Here is an 11,765-nt window from a genome sequence, read left to right as displayed (position 1 = left end):
ATACTATGCTAAAATTAAGATATAGCAAAAGGAAAATTACAGAACATACATTATAATTCAGGCTTACAATGCAATATAAACCTTACATTGCTAATGATTTTCAAATAGTATATATGCACTGCAGTGATACTTAGCACAGGTTAAGACATCCATAGCTTATATTAACGTGATCATTCACAAGAGACTGAAAATGTTCAGAGTTCAAGCCTATATTTATTCTTCAGGTTTTATAACAGTTATTAGGTTTCCCAGACTTGGCAGCATTTTTAAAATAGAGAGTATCAACTTGTGTAGTTATCTACTGTTTGAGGACAGCCCTTAAAATCCCCAGACAGTAAAGAGGCCCAGAGGAATAAAGCTCAAATATTCTTCTATGCATTTACAACATTATTCAAGCCCTCTTGTCCGTTAACTGAACAGGAGCAAGGTGGGGGCGGGGGGGACCAAACAGCAAAGCTGTGAACCAGATTAATCCTAGAAGAGAGGAGACCACCTTTTAATTCCTTCATATGTTAGCCTTACAGCCTAATGCCATTATGTAATACCATCTGAACCTCAATAAAGGTAACATTCTATTGGAATGAAAGAGGTTTTCTTACCAAAGAAAAAATTGTATTATCAATGCAGTTGGCTTGTACCTCCCTGGAAACCAGTCAGTTCCACTGAAGATTAATTTAATCCAATATTCTCTTTTACCTATCTTATTTTTCCCCTCTAGGGCTGAATAATTCAAAGTTAGATTTCCCTACATCTCAGCTTTTGCTGAAAAGAATTCATTCAGTTAACTGATTCTTAAAGTTTCCCAGGTTTATTCCATATATTTTCTTTCTCTACAAGGATAAAAGCACCACAAGCACAAAAAGCTTTTAATAAAGTTTTAAATATACCTGAACAGATGGGAGCAAAGAAGAAATGAGACTATGCCAAGACTCTACCTCAGGCCTGACTCAAGCCTTCGCTATTCCTATTTTTACAGATCCTTAGTGGAATGACAGACTTGGGCTGCATTATAGCACATGCACATCATATGTAGCAAAGGTAAGACCCAAAACATATCTCTTTTTGCCTAAATATATTTATTTTTTCCACAAAGGCTCTTAAAAAGGTTTTAATGACCTGTATTATTAGGTATGACATAAAAATAATTAAAGTTCATGTGCTTAACTGTTAGTGCATAGTCATAAGTAAAATCTACATATATCTCCCCACAAATATTAATTCCTACCTCTGCGAGACTCAGCAACAAAATTACCCAAAAAATCAGATTTTTTTTTTTTTCAAAAATTTGCAAAATGAGGTAGCTTGTTTTCTAAAAATGCTAGGAGAAACACAAAAACTACATAAGCAATGTCACAGTCAGTATCTCTAAATGAACAGCTACCAAAAAATGAATGATTTACAGAGTGAAAAGAATAAGTTTAGAATGCAAAACTAGGAAAAACTTCACAACTGGTAACAGTGAAAGATGCTTAACAATAGAAATACAATTGGTAGAAACCTGTAAGATTGATCAGACTGATCACTGGATGAAATGTTGAGACTTTGAAAAAACTGAACGAAACACAAACTCGTGAGACCTAGTCTGCAGAAAAGGCATGTTCAATACTGCTACAGAATGAGCTCAAGGCTTTGTGGTAGTGCACAGGCACCAAAATTGCAGCTGGATGGAAACAGAGGCTCTACCAATATACACCAGTCCTTCCTGAACCAGGCTTTCTGTGTTCTTCTTTTAAATTAGGCTACATCACTTATCTATAAAAACCTCCGTGATGAAATAAATTACAATCCCATAGCTACATTCAAGGCTTAACTGCTGGAAGAAAAAGGCAAAATACAGGCACTTCTCTGGAAGGATGGCAAATACTACAGCTTTTAAGACAGCCAGCTAGGTAATGCTTCAAAGGTCAAGTCTTAACTCCAGAGTTGAATGATAAAAGAGAGTTTAAAGTTTATAATGAATTCCAGAAATTAGGGTGGGGTGTGTGTCTACCTAAAAATAAATAAATAAATAAATAAAAAATCTGTTCCACTTTAACAAAAGCAGAAACTGGAATTTAAAAGCCTTTACTAAGTGCCATTAATAACACCTGGGATGAAGGTGACAGAAGAACACAGTCATGGTTATGTACACTTGGAGCGAAGTCACAAAAATCAAAAGGAATCACTGAAATCTAGCCAGAACTACAGTTCCACCAGCACAGGGCACTTGAAACAGAGATCCAAAGCAGGACCAGCATGTACAAGTGCTTCCATTTAAAGGCTAAAAGCCTAAAAATAAAAAAGGAAAACTTGAAAGACTGTTTTTGAGAAAATATATAACTGAGACATCTCAAAAGTGAATGGATGAACAAGATTCAGGAGACAGTATTATACTAAGGTACAAACATAGGAATAAGAGAGGGATTGATTTCCCTATGAAGGAACAGTACTTTCTGCTAGGAAAGCACAGTATCCTAACTATTTACCTCAACAGCTACTGTGCTACATTTAAATTCCATATGCAAACTAGAAGAAATAGTGTATTAATGGTACACTATCAATTACTTCCACTCAACAGTGACAGCACATGTGAGATAAGTGGAACATGAGAGACTGCAAATGGTAACTGAAGACTTCAACTACTGTTGTGCAGACTAGGGGAAGAGGGCAGATCCCCACCCCCCACCCCCCCCAAAAAACCAAAAACAAATACACCCCACCCCCCAATGAAACCACAAAAAACCAAACCCCACCACTGAATGACGGAGACAAATTCTTATGACACAGCCAACTGTAACCACCTAGAAGACTAACAGGAGGAAAACCAACAACTGATCTAATCCTGAGCCAGGCAACATAGTTCAAGACATAATTATCCAGATAGCACTCCAGAAGAACATATTTACACTCCTAGGGGACTAAAAAAAAAAATTAATTGCTTCAACATTTGACTTCAAAAAGGAGAACAACTGAAGTGTGAGAAACCCAGTTAAAAGGAAATGAAATGGAGCAGCTAGAAGAACAAAAGTCTTCTTGAGAGCATGAAGGCCATTTAAAAACTCACCATATTAAGTATACCACCAATCTACAAAGACCCTCAAAAAAACATAAAGACTACTATCAGGAAGTCTCTAAGCTAAAAAGATGCCGGAATTGTATTAGGCAGACGTTTCATATACATTTGCCCTATGCTTTACCTTTAGCTAGTCATGGTTCAAGACAGGCTACTGAGCTATGTCAGAGCAAAGGTTTGTTTAAAACGCCAATTCTTGCCAATTTTACAAACAGTAAAATTTTCCTAAAGAGTATCCAAGAAGCCTGAACCTCAGCAGAAAACACAGAATAAACTCTTTGCATTGATATTCAGTAAGGAAAAGATCAGGAAAGATGACATCTAAGCTCTTCCTCTAAGGTTCAAACCAGAGGAAAAATGTTTTATCAAAGTGCTAATAGAGGAGTATTTTAGAACAAATCACTAGGGCCACATGGCATTCACTCAAGATTTCTAAAAACAGTCAGAAATTTTATATTTCGGTATCTGTAACCAGTTACTTAAGCAGAAGGTGATAATGATTACCCAAATAATTACAGACTACAGTCCCATCTCCATCACTAAACAGACTGATAAACACTACAGCTGAATAAATATACAAAAGAGAAAATAATATATGAGGAAAGAATTAACATGGATTTTGCAAAGAAAAAGTAATCCCTCACAGGACTACTGCAGAGATCTTTTGAAGGGTTCACACACGTGTTGACCAACCCTGATTGAACTGGTACACAGCACTTAAGAATTCCAAAAGGCATTCAAACACATTCCGCACTAGAGACTGCAGTGGTAGTTATCTATAATAAAGATTTGGGAAAGGGTTCTCTGGGGGATTTTTAATTACTTAAAGCAGAAAATACCACGTGTTGTTTGCTGTTATGACAATAAAGAGACATTACCAGAGGGATTCCAAAATAAAACAATACCGGTCAACACACATAAGTCAACCATAAGAGACAGTGACTACCAAAGTGAGAGTTTCTTAATCATAAAAAATTATTCCCAGCAGCTGAAAACAGAAACTGGTTGTAAAGAACTACAGGATATCACAGTGCTGAATGCTCAGACAGTACAATAGGCAAAATCACTAGTGATAAATGCAAGGTAATGAACAGGGAGAAAAGGGTAACTACAAAAATAGTTGTTCCTCTAAAGTGGAAGTCTAAGATCCAAGTTGCAACTCTTCCACTCTTTGAAATCGAATCTACTCCATCATCAACAACCAAAGAGGAGAAACAATATAAAAGAAGAATCAAGAACAATACAGAACACATTTGTCACTACATAAGCAAGATGCTGGTGAACTATGGTTTTTATCAAGAGATGTTCAGGTCACCCCCTTTACACAGAAAGGCGAAAACAGATGAGTTACATAAACAATTTATATTAAAGGAAAAGTCTTCTCATTGGAAAAGACAGACAACTCAAGGAAGATGATAAATCCACAAGAAAAAAAAAATAGACAATAGTGTCTTAAAACACACAAACAAAAAGGCACCCAGTGAAACAATTAAGTAGCTTTCCTAATCTATTGTGCAGGAAAACATTTTCTTCTTAATTGTGAGAATCACTGCCATAGAAGGCTGCAGAGGCCAGAAATGCAACCAGTTCAAATAGAGATTGGCAAACATGAAAATAAATCCACTGATGACTGTTAAACACAGTGGTCCAAAGGCAACTCTACAGAAGTCCTTCACCAGCCAGCTGCTGAAAACCAGCATACACCTGCAGAAAAATCATGCTATCACTGCCAAGTTTCTAGTCCTAGACATCACTGTTGCAAACAGGTTACTGAATTGTCTACTAAACTAGTACAGCAATTAATCTAACCTAGTAGAGGAATAATAATATTCTCACATGCAGAAGAAACGTCACTAGTCTCATGGAAGCTTTATCCACTTACCCAAAATATGAATTTTGGCCTATGGCTGTCAGGCTGACTTCGGTTGGGGGATGGGTGTCAACATTTAGGCAAAATAATCAGATAAGAGACTAATCTGAATGCACCTCAATGTTGTGTGAGCCTATACAGTTCTAATGATCAATTCCTGACCCTGACATTTCCTTGACCATAACATCATTTAATTCCTTAATTCAGCAACTTCTAAGAGTTCTTATCCTTCCTTATTACAGAAAGTCACTTTTTATCATTTGACTTTTCTAAGTCTGATGATCAAAAACTGAGTCTATTGTAAAGACTGTACGCAGCGACCAAGAAGCTCTTTCTCAAGCTTAACTTAAGAGTATGCTGTAACGTCTTGCTACAACTAAGAAATGTTCATTCCCTACACAACCAGATGCAACCCACATACCATGGCTTTCTTGGGGTATGAACCATCAACTGAACCCCAGTGGCTGCCCAAACGTATACCACAGTTCACCCCAAAAGCAAAGTAAACCACTCCAATTAAAATCACCTTCAGGCAGCTGTTTTACACTGCAACTGACGCAATCTAGTAGCCTAACTATACCCACTCCTAAGGACTGAAAAATGCTAGAAAAGCAGAAGTAATACAACATTTTTAAAGGGTTGCAATTTAAGCCTGCTTTAAGCTAAATCTGAATGCTGCTACTGCAGTCCAGTCTCAATTTGGGTGGTGAATATTATACCCTGTGTATGGACAGACACCTACCTATGTGAGTAGAACTCTATGTTAGAAAAAAGGGAGTTGCAGGGCCCTTCTGGGTCATCAGATATAAAACTCTTACCACAGGCAACCACACAATAAAACCGTTTTTGTTAAACATTCTTACTATAAACATTCAGCATTTTTGGTTTGGTGGGCATTTGTTTTGGTTTGGTTTTTCCTCCTTGTATCCTTCTTGAGGGATATCTAGTCATCAACCCTAGCATTTTATGCTCCAATATGCCTCGGATATGCAGTGGCTCTGATTTACTGTCAATTTTTACATCTCTGACTTCTACAAAAATTTTAACACTTCTGAAGGTCCACCTAGTTATCAGGGCCACAGACTCGTTTTGTTATGCTATCATGTGGCAGAGCTGTTTCTGCAACCACACACATAACCAGACAAAAGCTGATCCAGCTGACAGACACCTTCCTGCAGAAGTCTTTTCCAGCCGGATCAGTTCCCCAAAACAAAAATCTCAGTGCACACTTAACAGCTGTGCCTGAACATAACAAGGTTGGTGCCACAGCTCTGAACTTCAGTGTAGAGATCATTTCAGCAGGCAGGACAGTAGTGACAAGCCAATAGCCACAGACTGAACTGCACTACCCTGAGAGCAAATACTCTGTAAAACACTCCAAAATGCACGTGCTAACTGACAACAAAGCAAGCAGCAACAGACTGAACATTAAAACACATGTATATCCACTGGTCACAATCAGTAGGGTATCTGAAACTTTTAAGACTTTAAGCAAACCTAACATACTACATTAAGGCCACAACTATTTAATCAGTCAACCAGCTTCACACACAAATCATGCTAGTGAGTTCAACATAAATACTTGCATACTTAGGGCTATACTCAAGTGCAAGTATTCACAACACCAAAGTAAAACAAGGGTCTTTCTTAAAATATTATACAAGTTTATTATAAATATTAACCAAGAGTCTGAGTAACATTTAACATTAACCCTTCAATGTATTTCTATCACTGTTTTTCAGAACATAGGTGAGAGCTTTCAGGAACAGGATACTAAGTTTAGGTCCACAAATCTAATCTACCCATTGTCTGAGTACCACCATTACAAAAGCCTGAGGTCTCATTACTTCAGCCTAGAGACATTACTCCAGGATTTATTTTCCACTAGGTTTGGAGCTGCTTCAAATTTCACTCTTTCCCCAGATTTTCAAACCAGTTGTATGGATTGAAGAAATTACCTTACTAAAAGTCATTATGTAACACCCAAAATGTGCTTGTCACGCAGATTTCAGGAAATTTAAAGAGAAAAGCATAGGCATACAGAGACCTGTAATCCAGCAAAGAGGGCAACTAAGGACAGTAAAAAGGCAAGATCTACGTAGTGAAAGAAATATTTTTAAGCAGTTGAGTCAGTAAGTTTTGGGTTTATTCAAAAGAGAAACTATTTACACACAAACTAAAGCTTACTGAAAACATGCAAACTTCTGTATCTCCTGAGCACCTTAACTGCACTGCAGCCACCAGTGTTACATGTGAATGCTGACATCTGGTTTCCAACTGATGTTTCCAGGAACATCTGAATACCTTTATTTAACACAGCCTCTTCCTTGAGTCTTCCTACTCAACCAGTGCTGAGAATTGCTCCCCTGTATGCACGAGTGGAATCAAAATTCAGGGTCAATCCCAAATTCGATTCTATTCAGAGTCAATCTTCAATGCAAGCGTACCCACACCAAGCACCTATCATTTTCAAGACTACTCATAGGGGAATAAGCAGCGCTTGGCATAGCGGTTCATGGCAAATCAAAACCATAATGTTGACTAACTATATATAAATTTTAGACCAGCCATACTGACATGTATGCCCCCCTTATACACACACTTTCAATGTACTTCATGGCTGTTTAATCACGAAAAGGTGCTGACCAGCAAGAGCCCTGCACCACTTCTAGCCTGAAAAGCCGTTATGTGTAATGCAGTAGACAGTAAATTTTCTCTCTCTGCTACTCAAGCAGTACCATGCTGCTTAAGAATATCCTTTACTATAAATGGAATAGAAAGGTGAAACAAGACAAAGAACCAAAGGACCCACAGAAGAAGTTGTATCTAAATGCTTATCTATTACTTATATCCAAATGCATATCTATTTCCAGGAAAGTAGGTAACACTAGACCACAGCAACAGACTTGAAAGATGACCTAAGTGGAAAGGTAGCAGTACAGTAACAGTAGAGAAACACTATGCTAGAGACATGAAAATAGGAAAAGGGCAAGTAAAACACTGAAAAATAAATAGTAGAAAGTGGCCTTAATACAGCATGCAAAGAGGCCAAATTGTAATTTGACATATCTTAATTTTAAAAAATGTAACACTTAGTAGGAAAAAAATACATACTGAATGGCTAGATCAGCAACAGACCTGAGAATAGTAAAGTTACTTCGATGTCTGGACTGGGCAATGGAATACAGGCCACCGATAAATGTCAGTGGGTCACAGCACACGTTTTAAAAACATGCCTTACTCTTGCTCCACAGGGACCAATGAAGATTAATTGAGAATTCAAATCTATGAAGTCCCTAGCTTTTGCTAGCATTCAAGAAATTAAATTGAGATAGTAACACAGAAAATGTATAATCCCTTTAAAACAGCATTTAATTATTACAGGTTCTAGGAAGCAGGGTTGGAAGTACTCGTTAACAGATGCATTAGAGCAAACACTACAAATTTAGTATAGATACTAATGAAAAAAAGCTCTATAACTAAGAAAAATATTCTACTTCTCTGTCTTTCATAAGAGGTATAGTTGCATTGGCTATACTTTTGATACAGTTGTATCATGATTATAGTGACTATACTAATCTGTACACACCTAATACACACAAATAGCATGCAATCTTTCAAATTTGTAATTTACAAGAAATTGGGGGTACAGCCAATCACGTATAAACCAATCAAATCTGAAAAAACAACCAGAGACAGGAAAGAGCAAGAGAAATCTCAAGTGCGAGAGGATGAGATAACTACAAGTTCAGAAACAGACCAATTTATTAACTACAGTAACACTGAATCTGTTAAGAAGTTAACTTTCCCTGTAAAATACAATTTTTTTTAGTCAGTACATTTAAGGCAATTTTCAGAAGCAGTTTTTAAAGACTATTTCATGCATTTACATTTTATTAATAATTTTACCCAAACAGCATAAATTCCTATTTTGGTGTTGGGGAGGGAGCGTTCAAATTAACTTACAGTAAAATACTGCATATCAATGGAGAGCATCTTCCTGATCACTAAATGACATCAGACTTAGCTTAAGCACTGCAAGTTTAATAGAATAGCTGATGTTGGAAGGGACCTCTGGATATCACCTGATCAAACCCACCCTAGCTCAGAGCAGTGACAAATTAGAAATGAGATCTATTTTGAAGTTAAGTCAGGTTGTTAGGGTCATACCCAACACAGTTGTGAGTATCTGTAAGTATACAGATTTCCCAGCCTCTCTGGACACTCTCTTCTAGTGTTCGATTACCTTAGCTATTCAGGATTTCCCTTGTTGCAACTTATGCCCATTACCTGCCAGCCTATCAACATGCATCTCTGAGAAGTGCCTGGCTTCATCTTCTCTGTACTTTCCCATTAATTAGTTGAAGACAGCAGTAACATGTCCCTCCAGCCTTCTCTTTAGGCTGAACACACCCATCCCTCTCAGCTTTTCCTTCTTCGTTATGTGTTCCAGCCCTCTAATCTGGCGGCCCTCCACTGGGCTCACTCCAGTATATCAGTATCTTTATTATAACTGGGTCTACCCAAAACTGGACTGAACACTGTAGATGTGGTCTCCCAAATATCAAACAGTGGGGAACAATCACTTCCCTCAAGCTGCTGGCTACAGTCTTGCTTAACTCAGCCCAGCATGCTGTTTGCATTCATCCCTGCAAGGGTACATTATTCATGTTCAACTTGCTGTCCACCAGGGCTACCCGAAGCAGCCTTCTATCCTATCGGTGCCCAGTCTGTACTATTGCCATACATTCTGGAAACAAAGATGCTTTACTAATTGTCAACAAGGACTTTTCATGCTATTCTTCATTAGTGCTTCCTCTTATTTCATTGGGTTTTTTAAAATTTTTATTTTAAACTAGCATGCAGTCTACGTGTGTATACATACAGCCCATGAAATAAGTAACTCTGCAAGGGTAACTGGTAACCGCCATGCCTAATACCGTACCCATTTTCTCAGTGCCTGATTGCACACATCTTTTTTACTAATGCTTTAAAAATCCTTTCTTTTTACTTTTGCACGTGCTTGTAAAGAGGAAAAACTGTCACACCATAGTTCGTAAATTAACAAGGAGTTTGTAGATAGACCATGTTCCTTGTCTAACAATAACATCAGCTAGTAGTCTCAACCAGATTTTTCATCCGTAAGAAATACCCAAGTTATCAGCTAACAACCTAGTATTTTTGGCCCAGTATGGACAAGCTTCTTCAATACAATCTACCTGCAGTGACTAGCATTTAATGCATCTAGTAATTCAGAACAGCAAAACCAAATTTAAGAGAGTATGTGAATATTACGCCACATATAGGAGAGAAACCCACATAGACTATGACCAAGTAAACAGCCAATGAAGCTACAGTATAACAAAGGAAAGAAAATCTTAACATCATAGATGAGATAAAAAAGGAACGGGAAGAAAATAAAAAGTAACCACAAAATAGTTCAAGTTCTATGATGAGGTAAGGTTGATGGGAAATGGGATCCAAGGCAAGAATGGATATGGTCAGCAAGGCAAGTATGATAGGTTTTCACAGCTGCACTCGCTGGCTGGCTGTAAGTTACATTATGCAATCAAGGCTCCAGTTTATTGAGCTAGTTTTAAAAAGTAAAAGGTAGCTTTATTTTTAAACAACTACATGCATATTGTATTTGCTAAGGCTGCAGTTCCACAACAACAAACCACATCCAGTCTAGGACAGGACTATTGTGGTTTTGAATTCCCACTCCTCTCTCCCACTTTCTCCAGCACAACTCTTTCCCCCTTTCTCACTAACTGTTCACAGGTCCCAACAGCCAGTCTGCCATGGGAGCCAACGTGGTAGGAAGCTGAAATACAAAAAACAGAGCAAACAACCAACACCTACACAGCTCCCCTGAAAAAAAATTTCATTGTGATGATTCATGGAGCTAAACTGACTCCCAAAAAAAGAAACAGAAAAGGCCAGTGTTGGTACAAAGAAGAGAGGACAATGACAACCCTAAGTTAGGCTGGTTTAAATGGTCATGCAACCAAGCATATAAGCTTGTTTGAATTTAACTCCATGAAAAATACACTATACAGCATTTGTTCTAAGCCAGTATTTTGTCTTTTGAGTCCAAATCTGCAACTGGAATAAAGACCTGCATAACATAAAGCATATTCCAAGCCTAAAAAAAAACAAAAAAACAAAAAAACCTAACTTTGCTAGTGGGGAGCTTTTCAAATCCTCCTTAACTTTTGCCTAAAGAAAGTAATGCCTCAATAAGTTATTCCAACTCTTAGTTATCCTACCAGCTGAAAGGCTACACACTGTTCCCTGTCTGAATTTGTATTGCTTAGGCAATAATCAGCACTAAGAAATTAAGCCTTTAACTAATTGGGGGCAGGGGTGGGAAAAGCACCCTATTATCTAATATGTTATTGGGCACATAGTCACTCCTAGACCAGGATTAAGTCACACCCTAATCTATTCTCTTTTAATTGAGGAATAGACCAAGTTTCTAAAGTCTGTTAATAGAAAGCATGTTTTCCACTCCTTAAGTAATTCTTGTATGTCTTCTCCAAACTCTCCAGTTCTTTTTAATTATTAAAAAATGCTAGACTTAGTTCTGATCATAATTGCTGTACCATACACAATATTAGTCAGACCATCTCAGTATTTCTATTTGTTAATTCTTTGGACAGAAGTATACATAATGATGGCCAAACACAGTTGCAATGGCAACAGTTCCAAGATATAGCCAACATTTGTGTCCAGTAAAAAAAAAAAAAAAAAAAAAAAAAAAGTTTTGTTGCACTCTCCGTTTTCTGTCACTTCTAAATTACAACCATTTTTTTATTATAAGTGTTAGAGAACTTCTTACCT

The 11,765-nt window shown here is 37.4% G+C and overlaps 1 protein-coding gene across 1 annotated transcript in view; it reads right to left on the bottom strand.

The window, feature by feature from the left end:
- Window positions 1–11,765, bottom strand: part of ZMYM2 (zinc finger MYM-type containing 2) — a 94,113-nt gene that overhangs the window by 74,029 nt on the left and 8,319 nt on the right. The gene's annotated exons all lie outside the window — the stretch shown is intronic.

The sequence above is a fragment of the Platalea leucorodia genome, assembly GCF_965183815.1.
Source record: "Platalea leucorodia genome assembly, chromosome: 2".
Taxonomy (NCBI): domain Eukaryota; kingdom Metazoa; phylum Chordata; class Aves; order Pelecaniformes; family Threskiornithidae; genus Platalea; species Platalea leucorodia.
The sequence above is the reverse complement of the archived record's forward strand: the minus strand, read 5'-3'. Positions and strand labels throughout refer to the sequence as shown.